Source organism: Mesoplodon densirostris, chromosome 7, assembly GCF_025265405.1.
Source record: "Mesoplodon densirostris isolate mMesDen1 chromosome 7, mMesDen1 primary haplotype, whole genome shotgun sequence".
NCBI lineage: Eukaryota > Metazoa > Chordata > Mammalia > Artiodactyla > Ziphiidae > Mesoplodon > Mesoplodon densirostris.
Window position 1 is genome coordinate 11,965,540 of NC_082667.1, and position 12,522 is coordinate 11,978,061.

The following is a 12,522-nucleotide window of genomic DNA, read 5'->3' on the forward strand; positions in this document are numbered from 1 at the left end:
GCAACAGTCCCAGAGTCTTTGGGACCCTGACTCCAGCCACCAGTGAGCCATCATTAGCTCCAGAGACCCCCTAGGATTCGGCAGCTAGCCACCGCAGGACCAGGCCCCACTAAATAGCAGCCAGCTACATCCACACAGGGCAGGGCCTGGCAACCGACCAGAGAGGGGCCTACCTGACTGCCCACACACTTAGCCCACCACAACAGAAAAACCCACATAGCCTTCTTAGGGGGAACGCCTAGAGCACATAGCTTGGGTGTCGAGAGGGGAGTGCACTGCTGGGACACATAGGATGCCTCCTACAGAGGGCCACTTCTCCGAGGCCAAGAAATGTAACTAAACCTACCACATACATAAAAATACAAATAGCAACTTAGAGAAAATGAGGCAGCAGAGGAATATGTTTCAGGTGAAGGAACAAGATGAAACCCCAGAAGAACTAAGTGACGTGGAGATGGGCAACCCACCTGAGAACGAGTTCAGAGTAGTGATCACAAAGATGATCAAGGAACTTGGGAGGATAGTGGATACACAGAGCAAGACGTTATAGTAAGTCCCCTACATATGAACGAGTTCCATTCCAAGAGTGCGTTTCTAAGTCCAATTGGTTCGTAAGTCCAACAAAGTTAGCCTAGGCACCCAACTAACACAATCAGCTATATAGTACTGTACTGTAATAGGTTTATAATACTTTTCACACAAATAATACAAAGAAAACAAATGGACACAAAAATAAAGAAAACATTTTTAATCTTACAGTGCAGTACCTTGAAAAGTTCAGTAGTACAGTACAACAGCTGGCATACAGGGGCTGGCATTGAGTGAACAGGCAAGAAGAGTTACTGACTGGAGGAGGTAGAGGAGGTAGGAGATGGTAGAGCTGAAGGATCATCAGAAATAGGAGATGAAGGATAAGGTATCTTTTCTCCTCACTCCAGTCTCTCAATTATTTTCACTTTTGTTTCCATTGTTATTGCGTGGCACTTCTTAGCAGTACCAGCTATCTCATCGCTGCTTTTACACTTGCTTCCAGACATCCTGGGCTTGAAAAAAGATACTGTACTACTGTACTCTATACAGTACTGTACAGTAAAGTACACAAAAGCACAGCCACTTGTAGAGGATGCACACACGTGACAATGTACGCCAGACATGTGACCTAACTTATGTGATTAGACATGCGACCATATGTTTGCATCTTTGGAAGTTCGAAACTTGAAAGTTCATACGTAGGGGACTTACTGTAGAAAATTTTAACAAAGAGTTAGAAAACATAAAGAACAACCAAAGAGAGATGAAGAATATAATAACTGAAATGAAAAATACACTGGAAGGAATCAGTAGTAGACTAAATGAGGTAGAAGAATGGATCAGTAAGCTGGAAGACAGAGTAGTAGAAATTACTGCCACTGAACAGAAAAAAAGAAAAAAAAATGAAAAGGAGCAATCTAGTATCCTTAAAGATGAAGATAAGATATTTTATGGGAAACAAGACTTCCCAGCCTTTGGTGGGTTTATTTGGATATCCTTTTAATGTGATGATTGCCTTATTGTTTGAGGTAGGTGGCAAAGAAATATCTGGGATACCCCAAGGTTTATGCCCGTGCCTGTCTAGAGACTTGAAGTCTCCAGACCCTGAGTGTCATTGCTCAATTGTCTTGGTAACTTTCTTATTTGTTTTAATTGCAGGATTTCCTGTCTAAGATAAATAATAATGCTATATCAAGGGATTTCATGAGGAAAAGATAACACAATGCATGTGAAAGTGCTTTATAACTGCTACATGATGTATAGTTACAGAATATTGCTTTAATATGCCTAAATCTAGTACCCTGGGTAATGGGGTAAAAACATGGGATTGGGGTCAAGAATGTATCTGAATTATGAGTATGGCTCAGCCACTCAGTGTATGATACTGGGCAAATCCCATAACACTGTAGATTTTGTTTTCCCATTTTTTAAATGCAGATAAAAATACATGCACTTGTAAAAATAGAAATGAAAAGGATTGCATAAATGCAAGTTAGAGAATTGGCTCAAGATTGCAGATGGAGCCCAGTTATCATTTGCTGAATTCTCATCAAATGATTGAATTAACATCAATAAGAGTCAGGGAAGAGAAAAAAGAATTTATTGATGCTCCAGATGTGTTGAGTAATTCCTATAAGCTGGAGAATGAAAAGGACTAAGACTATGGTGAAATAAAAGTGTAAGAAACTGCCACCTATAATACATGTGTGAAATGTCAACTAGAAGAGCATGCAAGGCAGAATCAGCCCAGAGTCAACAGACAAACTAGAATAAACCTAACTCAGGCCTGTTATTGGTCAGAGCTAGATTATTCAAGCGTGGCTGGTTGGCCTTTGATTCCATCCTGATTTTTGCTAAGCATTTTGCAAATGTGAGTGTTACCAGAGGAGAAGGCAGTGGGGGATGGGGGGGGCTTTGGGGACTGGAAGCAACAGAGAGCTCTGACCCTTGGAAGAGGGGAGGGCCTCACACAAAGAGGGCACATTACTGCCACAACTTGTAAAATTCCAGGCCCATCCTCCAAAATACCAGGGACCTGGAACAGTAGCTCTTTTAAAATTGTGAATAGGAACTCTCAAACTCAAAGATAAAAAGAAAACCAGGAATGGCCAAAGAATTGACAAGGAAAGAAAGGCGTCAAACTCGACCTGTGGATGAATTCACACCTGCTGAAAGAGAAATAGAGCAATTAGGAGACTTTAGAAAAGTATAGTTGTTGATATTTTATGTTACATTCTTAAAAAGGAATCAACTAGAGATTTCAGAAATTAAATACTGGAACATTGAATAAAAATCTCAACGGATGGACTGAGTAGCAAAGTGGACACGGTTGATAGGTAAATAGAAAGCTAAGAAGTTCTGGTAGAAGGTATACCTCAGAATATCACATAGAATGAAAATGGGATGGAAAATATGAAAGAAAATATAAGGGAACTGAACAACATTGACAAGTTTAAAGATCCATCTAGGGATTCCCTGGTGGCACAGTGGTTAAGAGTCCGCCTGCCGATGCAGGGGACACGGGTTCGTGCCCTGGTCCGGGAGGATCCCACATGCCGCGGAGTGGCTAGACCCGTGAGCCATGGCCGATGAGCCTGCGCGTCTGGAGCCTGTGCTCCGCAACGGGAGAGGCCCCAACAGTGAGAGGCCCGTGTACCACAAAAAAAAAAAAAGAAAAAAAATAAAAATAAAAAAAAAGATCCATCTAAATGGCATTCCAAAAAATGAGAACAGAGCAAATGGAATGATGAAAATAATGTAAAAGGAAGAAAAAGAAGAGGTGGCAGAAGCATCAGAAGAAGCAGATTTTCCAAACGTGAGGAATGATTTAAGATTGAAATAACTTACTTAAGGCTGAGTGTGAAAAGAACTCATTAGATATATTACTGTAAAATTTCTGAGCACCAAAGTGGAAGACAAGATCATACAAGGTTCCAGAGAGAGGGGATAAACTGAGGGGTTTTGAGAAGAAGAATAAGAATCTTACTGACTTTAGACTTCTCATTGACAGCCCCAGATACTTAGCAAACAGAGAAGTGATGTCATCAAATTTCTAAGGAAAGGTCTTAAACCTACAATCATAGAGACAGGCAAAAAAGTATCTAATTAAAAGGACAAATTAAAGAAGTGTTTGGACATACAACAACGCAACAGGTTTAATACACAGAGAATCTCTCTCTCTCTTTGAAAATGAGAGAGAGAGTAGTTCTGTGGGGTTGAAACAAGCTTACTTACGCTCAGGAAACCTGCATTCTTTTCAAAAAATAGAGCAATTTTGTCACGTCTAAAAATTCTTTCATACCCTTTGCCAGTAAATCTACAGCCCTACCAGAGTCAAGGGCTGGTTAAGATCCCTTTAGTGATTAATTTTTCAGGTTCTTGAACTCTGTAAAATTAGCATCATACATTGAGTACTCTTTTATGCCTGGATTTTCCATTCACCAAACGCCTATGAGACTTAAGCCATGTTGTGTGTGTTGGTATTTCATTCATTTATTGCTGAGTACTATCCCATTATGTCCCATCCTATATGGTTATGATCAGCTCATTGGCAGGCCCATGTCACAGGAAATAGCTCCGTCAATACTAAATTCCAATATTTTACAATCTGATCTAGGTAAATATTGAAAAAGACTAGTTTAGTACATTCAATGCTATCTTCAGTAGGAGCAGGCTGCCTTTCCCCATCAATTACATGATCAATCCTTACATGATCTAAAAGCAGGTGATTCTGGAAAAGAAATCTGAGAAAGACCTCCTTGGAGCCTCCCTGGAAGGGACTTTATAGGTATTCTTTTTTTTTTTTAACAACTTTATTGGAATATTGCTTTACAATGGTGTGTTAGTTTCTGCTTTATAACAAAGTGAATCAGCTATACGTATACATATATCCCCATATCCCCTCCCTCGTGTGTCTCCCTCCCACCCTCCCTATCCCACTATCTAGGTGGTCACAAAGCACCGAGCTGATCTCCCTGTGCTATGTGGCTGCTTCCCACTAGCTATCTATTTTACATTTGGTGGTGTATATATGTCAATGCTATTCTCTCACTTCGTCCCAGCTTTCCCTTCCCCCTCCCCATGTCCTCAAGTCCATTTTCTACGTCTGCGTCTTTATTCCTGTCTTGCCTCTAGGTTTTTCAGAACCTTTTTTTTTTTTAATTTTCAGATTCCATATATATGTGTTAGCATACGGTATTTGTTTTTCTCTTTCTAACTTACTTCACTCTGTATGACAGACTCTAGGTCCATCCACCTCACTACAAATAACTCAATTTCGTTTCTTTTTATGGCTGAGTAATAGTCCATTGTATATATGTTTCCCTTCACTGCAAATAATAACTTGTTTAGGTTATAAGGACGATCCCACCCTGACTCTATAATTTACTTCTTCCAAGTTATTGTTGGTTCAGTCAACTTAAAGAATCTCTACACATGGTGGCACCTTAAAAAATCCACAAATAATGGATATATATTCAACTGATGCTTTTAAATGTGATTTTGAACAATGATACTCAGAGTATCATATATGTCCATTATTTGTAGATGTTTTTAAGGTGCCACCATGTGCAGAGATTCTTTAAGTTGACAACAAAAGGAAGTTTCATTAAAATAATTTCTCATCTATAATCTCTAATGTCTTTAATCTCTACTTAAAAAATCTCTTCATTTTATTCTACATGAAGCTTACCCTATGTGTAAAGCATCCACCAGTACAGATTATAAAAGCTATATTTCAACAAGGGACATGCCGGACTTCCCTGGTGGTGCAGTGGTTAAGAATCTGCCTGCCAGTGCAGGGGACACTGGTTCAATCACTGGCCCAGGAAGATCCCACATGCTGCAGAGCAACTAAGCCCGTGGGCCACAACTACTGAGCCGGCGCTCTAGAGCCCGCAAGCCACAACTATTGAGCCCATGTGCCACAACTAATGAAGCCCGCCTGCCTAGAGCCTGTGCTCCACAACAAGAGAAGTCACTGCAATGAGAATCCCACGCACCACAAGGAAGAGTAGCCCCCACTCGCCGCAACTAGAGAAAGCCCACACACAGCAACGGAGACCCAAGGCAGCCAATAAATAAATAAATAAATAAAATCCAAGTTTAAAAAAAAACAAGGGACATGCCACTGAATGTCATGACTATTCATGTGCTGGTTCTAGTGCTTTCAAACAAATTTGTTTTGTGGGACTTCCCTGGTGGCACAGTGGATAAGAATCCACTTGCTAATGCAGGGTACACTAGTTTGAGGCCTGGTCCGGGAAGTTCCCACATGCCGCAGATCAACTAAGCCCATGCGCAACAACTACTGAGCCTGTGCTCTAGAGCCTGCAAGCCACACCTACTGAACCCATGTGCCACAACTACTGAAGCCCACGCACCTAGAGCCTGTGCTCCACAACAAGAGAAGCCACCGCAATGAGAAGCCCGTGCACCGCAACGAAGAGTAGCCCTCGCTCGCCACAAACAGAGAAAGTCCACACGCAGCAACGAAGACCCAATGCAGCCAAAAATAAATGAATAAATTTTTTAAAATTTGTTTTATGGTGCCCACTCTATTGCATTTTTGAGTAGGTTATAAATCTTGTTAAAACCAATAAAAATATAATTTCAGAATGTTTTTAAAAAATGATACTCTGATCAACTACTAGCCTTTAGGAATATTAGTAAGATACTAGGAATAAACATTCATGGAATGTTTGCTGGAACAATACTTTTGGAAAGTCTTGTTGATAGGAATTGACCAAACTTGATCAAGATTATAAAATACTGTCATTCAACCTAATCATTTGAATCACTCCAACCCTCAGTCAGACTAGCCCTTTATCAATGTTCAGAGGTATTTCCTTTGCAGTAATACTACAAATTAAGTCCCAAACACTCAGACATTTGAAACCTTGAGTTATTCCTAATGAAATGATAAAAGGTTAAAATTTCTTAGACATAAAAAAAAGTGAGGATTGTACTAAACTGTATTACATTAATTTTATCAATAATGATACACTTTTTGGACAATACTATGAAAAGAAAATTCCTGTGCTGTAAAGACAGACATACAAATATTCCTGAGAATCAGGAACTGTTCTTCATGATATAACCCAGATATGGAACACCTACAGAAATAATAAATTTAACCACACCTTACGAGAGGCTCCTGGCTTCTTATCTTATGAGGGAATCAGGTTCTTCTCTGCTAAGCCAGGACTGTGGGAATCTTAGTTAAGACCATTCCAGTGTATTTCCTCCCCGACTCCCCCAGTGTACTATGGGTCCTTTCAAAGAGTCTGGAACTGTCAAGTACACCTGGAGTTATACCTGCTAGCTGATGGGACACCTCTAGCTCCAAGTGGTCATCTGTCACTGTCCTTCATAATGACGATCACAATAAAGAACACACTTCAATCTACACAGCCATATCAAACTAGCTGATCTTCTTTAGCCCACAGAGTTAAGGATAATGAAACAGTCTTGAGTTTTCTTTGGCTGGCTGGTAAGAATCTGTGCCATTGCAAACACAGTGGATTAACACCAAAGGAAAGCTGGAACAATCTATGTGTAAGATAAATAAAATTCTCCCTGGCTTTCTATGCTTTCACAACAGAAAACTGTTTCTTTTCCTAAGTTAGTTCCCTGATACTGTAAAAGTAATTTGCCTCCATACTTCTATCTCCGTTTGCAAGATACATTCTGCATGCTATCTGACTACAGATAATGTTTTAACATGAATTTGTTTTCCTTGAATACCAGGAATCCCAAATTAAGGCAAAACCTTATCTAACACTGTGACTTGTGCATCTTCCCTTATATATAATGAGCTAGTTAGGAACGGCCGCCTTGAGTCAACATAAATGAGGAATTTGGTGAGGAAGTTTCTAGGAAAAGCTCACACTGTGTATAACTGTGTTATGGATGGTGTAGTAGGACAACATGTCATCTCTTTCTGACATTCTTCTCTTCATTGTGTCACATTAGAATGATCCTATCAAAAGGGGCTGGATCCATAACCACAGGGAAAAAGTATTTCACTAAATATGTTGAGAGATATTTACATATGCAGCTTACCCTACATGACGGTAATTTTGTTTTGCTATGTTTCATTTAAGAGACATTAATATACATTTTATATTTGTCAGGCACTTACCTAAGCATTTCACAAATGTTAGCCTATTTAACTTAAAAAACCAAAAACCTAGGGAGGGATAAATTGGGAGATTGGGATTGACATATACACACTACTTTATATAAGATAGATAACTAATAAGGACCTGCTGTATAGCATAGGGAACTCTGCTCAATACTCTGTAATGACCTATATGGGAAAAGAATCTATAAAAGAGTAAGTATATATATATGATAACTGATTCACTTCGCTGTACACCTGAAACTAACACAACATTGTAAATCAACTATACTTCAATAAAAAACAAAGTAAATAAATAAATAACAAAATAAAATTTATAAGAAAATTGGAAAAAAATAAACACAACCTAGTGAGAGTACGTAGTATTATTTACCTCACCTATAGATGAGGAAACAGAGGCACAGAGAGATTAGATGACTTGGTCAAAGACACACAGCTGGTAAATGGTAGGATGAGACTACAAACCCGTAGTTACAGTCAGACTCCCAAATTTGCAGAAGCAGCAGAACATGTGACCCAGAGGGAGGGACCAGGTGCCACTGGATTCCACACCAGCTAACAGAAGCTTCTCCCCGCTGCTTTTAAAGAGACAAGGTCTACTTCAACAGCTTCAGTTTAGCTATTTCTGTAGAAAAATTACCAAAACACACTTTGCAGTTCCTGGCTGTACTTGCCAGGGTAAAGGTAAAGTTCATATTCTGGAAAAGTCTGCTGCTTCTCATTTGTTCCTGGGGACCTTTCTCCGTGGAGACAAGGTGAGGGCTCATCTCACTGGAGAGAATCGCTACTTTGTGACACCTGCTTCCTCATTTTCCTCTCACGACAAGGTGGGAAAAATCAAATGCTCTTGTTGGTTTCCAAATGAAGGGCCGAGCTTATTTATTGACACTTAGGTTGAAGAAAAGGGAGTCTATTCAATTTGAGAAATAATGCATTGCAGGTACTCTGTATACAGCAGGTGTACTGTGGAAGAAATTCTTGGAAGTATTAAGCCAGGTTTCGTTCTAAGCAGATAAATGATATGGGGGGGATATGGGAAGCTGGTGGGTGAGTGAAGAAGTCATAACATTTGCAAGGAAGGATGCTGATCCAAGTAACATTTATCTAACACCTAATGTGCTGAGATACCAAGCAAACAGCGTTCTACTTAGTCCTTTAGGAAACCTTCTAAAGGAGGTAGCTTTTTCTTTAGATAAAGGTTAACCAGGAAAGTGAAGTAGTCTGTTCAAAGTCAAAGAGGAAATATGCAGAGGAATGTGGACTAGAATGCAGGCCAGATTTACTGTTAATTCAAATCATGTGAAAAAGAAAGTTAATTTAAAAGATTTTATCAATAATGCTATGGCCATAAAATGTCTTTTTTTTTTTTTTAATTTATTTTTGGCTCTGTTGGGTCTTCATTGCTGCATGCAGGCTTTCTCTAGCTGTGGCCAGCAGGGGCTATTCTCCGTTGCAGTGCCCGAGCTTCTTATTGCGGTGGCTTCTCTTGTTGCGGAGCACGGGCTCTAGGCTCACAGGCTTCAGTAGTTGTGGCTTGTGGGCTCCAGAGCGCAGGCTCAATAGTTGTGGCTCACGGGCTTAGTTGCTTCGTGGCATGTGGGATCTTACTGGACCAGGGCTCGAACCCATGTCCCCTGCATTAGCAGGTGGATTCTTAACCACTGCGCCACCAGGGAAGCCCCCATAAACTGTCTTTCAATATTTTGTTTTGCCTTCTAAATTTATCTTTCTACATCCTTAAAATTCTCATATATGTTGCATATAGAATATGTGTAAGCAAAGATTTACCTATTGTAATCAGGAATTATGTACTGTTTTATGTTCTATTTTCTCCTTTTATTTTAGTATTCTCCTGTGTATGTGTGTGATAGTTATTATATTAATGGTTCCTAGAGTTGCAACATACTAAGAGATCATAATTTATGTAATCTTATCCTAGTGCTAGACATCAAGATTGTGTCTTATTTGTTCCTATTTGTTAATGTTGTTTTATAAAACTATTCTTTAGAACTTGTTTTATCTGTTTGAATTGTTCAACATTTTGCAAACATTTCCAATAAGGCAAAGGCTGGGTCTGAACTGTGGGCTTTGCCCTTTGCCAAAGCTAAAAGCTCACCCTGACTGTACAGTGTTCTAGAGCCTCTTCAGGTTTCAGTCTACCCTATTAACTGGACAATATGTTTGTTGTTGGTGGTGGTGGTACTTTCCACTGTGTGTATGTGTGCATGCCTATATGTAGAGCAGTCTCACATTATGTGATTTGCAGTGTTATAACGATGTTACAACCCCAGCTCATTTTGTCTCTTCCGCTTCATTTTACCTCTTACAAGATGCTTCTGGACAAAAGGTCACATTTGCCTCTCAGAACATTAGACTTCCACTATCCTGAGGCTCTCAAGGAGATGGAGCCAATGTCTGGAGACATTTTTGTTTTTCACAATTGAGAGTGGAGGTGTTACTACTGATGGCTAGTGGGTAGAGGCCAGGGACATTACTGTATGTTCTACAGTACACAGAATTGCTTCCCACAGCGAAGAATTGTCTGGGCTGAAATAGAAGTAGTGCTAAATTTAAGGAGCACTGCTCTAAACTGATCAAGAAGTTTTTAAAAAGAACATGAATTACCAGTACCGTGTCATCATGAAAAGGTAAATTAAAACCACAATGAGATAACTCTTCACATCCATAGTTTAGCTAAAATTTAAAAGACCAGCAGTCTGAAAATGATACAAATGAACTTATTTACAAAACAGAAACAGACTCACAGACTTAGAAAACAAATTTATGGTTACCAAAGGGGAAAGGTGTGGGCGGAGGGATAAATTAGAAGTTTGGGATTAGCAGATACACACTACTACATATAAAACAGCTAATCAACAAGGGCCTACTGTATAGCATAGGGAACTCTACTCAATACTCTGTAATAGTTTATATGGGAAAAGAATCTGAATAAGAATAAATATATGTATATGTATAACTGAGTCAGTTTGCTGTACACCTGAAAGCAACACAACACTATAAGTCAAATACATTCCAATATAAAATAAACTTTTTAAAAATAATAATAAATTAAAAGAAAAAAAGACCAACAGTCCGAAGCATTGTTGAAGTGTGGAGTAACTGGAACTCTCATGATTTGCTGGTAGGAATGTAAAATGAAACAACTACTTAGAAAAAACTGTTTAGCAGTTTCTTATATAGTTAAACATATACCTTCCATTCAATCCAGCTATTCCACTCCTAGGTATTTACCTGAGATAAGTGAAAACATATAACCACTACAAAGCTTTTACATGAATATCCATTGTAGTTCTACTTATTATATCCAAAAAAAGGAAAGAAAAGAAACAACCCAAACACCTATCAACAGATGGATGGATAAATAAATTGTGGTATATTTCTACAATGAAATAATACTCAGAAATAAAAATTAACAAACAACTGTTATGTGATCAAATTGGGTTTTTTTGTTTGTTTGTTTGTTTTTGCTGTACGCAGGCCTCTCACTGCTGTGGCTTCTCCCATTGCGGAGCACAGGCTCTGGACGCGCAGGCTCAGCGGCCATGGCTCATGGGCCCAGCCACTCCGCAGCATGTGGGATCTTCCCGGGCCGGGGCATGAACCCGTGTCCCCTGCATCGGCAGGCGGACTCTCAACCACTGTGCCACCAGGGAAGCCCAATCAAATTGTTTTAATCTTAACATCATTATACCACATGAAAAGTACATAGTATGATTACATCATATTCAATATAAGGCAAACTAATCCATAGTGATAGCTGATCAGTTCTTGAGTAGGCTAGCAGTGGGGAGCAACTGACTACAAAGAGAAATCAAGAAACACAGCGGGGCTTCCCTGGTGGTGCAGTGGTTGAGAGTCCGCCTGCTGATGCAGGGGACACGGGTTCGTGCCCTGATCCGGGAAGATCCCACATGCCGCGGAGCGGCTGGGCCCGGGAGCCATAGCCGCTGAGCCTGCGCGTCCGGAGCCTGTGCTCCGCAACGGGAGAGACCACAACAATGAGAGGCCCGCGCACCGCAAAAAAAAAAAAAAAAAAAAAAGAAACACAGGGGATGAAGGAAATATTCTATACCTGAAAGGTGGTGATGGTTTCATAGGCATATACATGTGTCAAATCCATAGAATTGTACCCTACATATGCTTTTAATTATGCCCATTTAAATTATTCAACAATAAATGTATTTTTTAAAGATATAACCACAGCTATAGTGATGCTGTCAAAGACTCTCCTCTCCCCAAACCAATAAGTGAACATAGGGAACAAAATGGCCTGTTGGTGTCCCCAAAGAACTGGAGAGCACCTGGGAGTGTGGGGCAGGATACACACATGGAAATGTCAAGAATATTCACTCATTCAAGCAATCTCAAATTTGTTCACACAGCAGGTTCCAAAAGGTAGATGAGATCTTTGGAACCATAAGCATTTTCCCACTGAAAGTAAGCACCACTGGTTCCATCTCTACAAGTCTGTATCTTAACCGACCATGCCAAAGGGCATATGTTCCTAAAAAGAAGAAAGCCAAGAACATGCTGGACAGTGATCTGGAAAGGTAAAGTGCCTCAGCACAAAAGGACTAAGTACATAAATCTACATTTTTCCTGCTTCCTTCAGGGAATGATAATAATAATGATGTATTAATATTATTCTCTGCTAGGCACTCTGCTAAGAGTTTTACATGCACTTTTTCATTCATTTGGTGCCACTGCGTGGATTACTTCATTTAATCCTCACATCTATGATTTTTCCCAGGGCACTATTCTAACTGAAGACATTCACATCATGGTCTGTGTTTAAGTTACATCCCATTCCTTCAATACAGAAAAAAAAT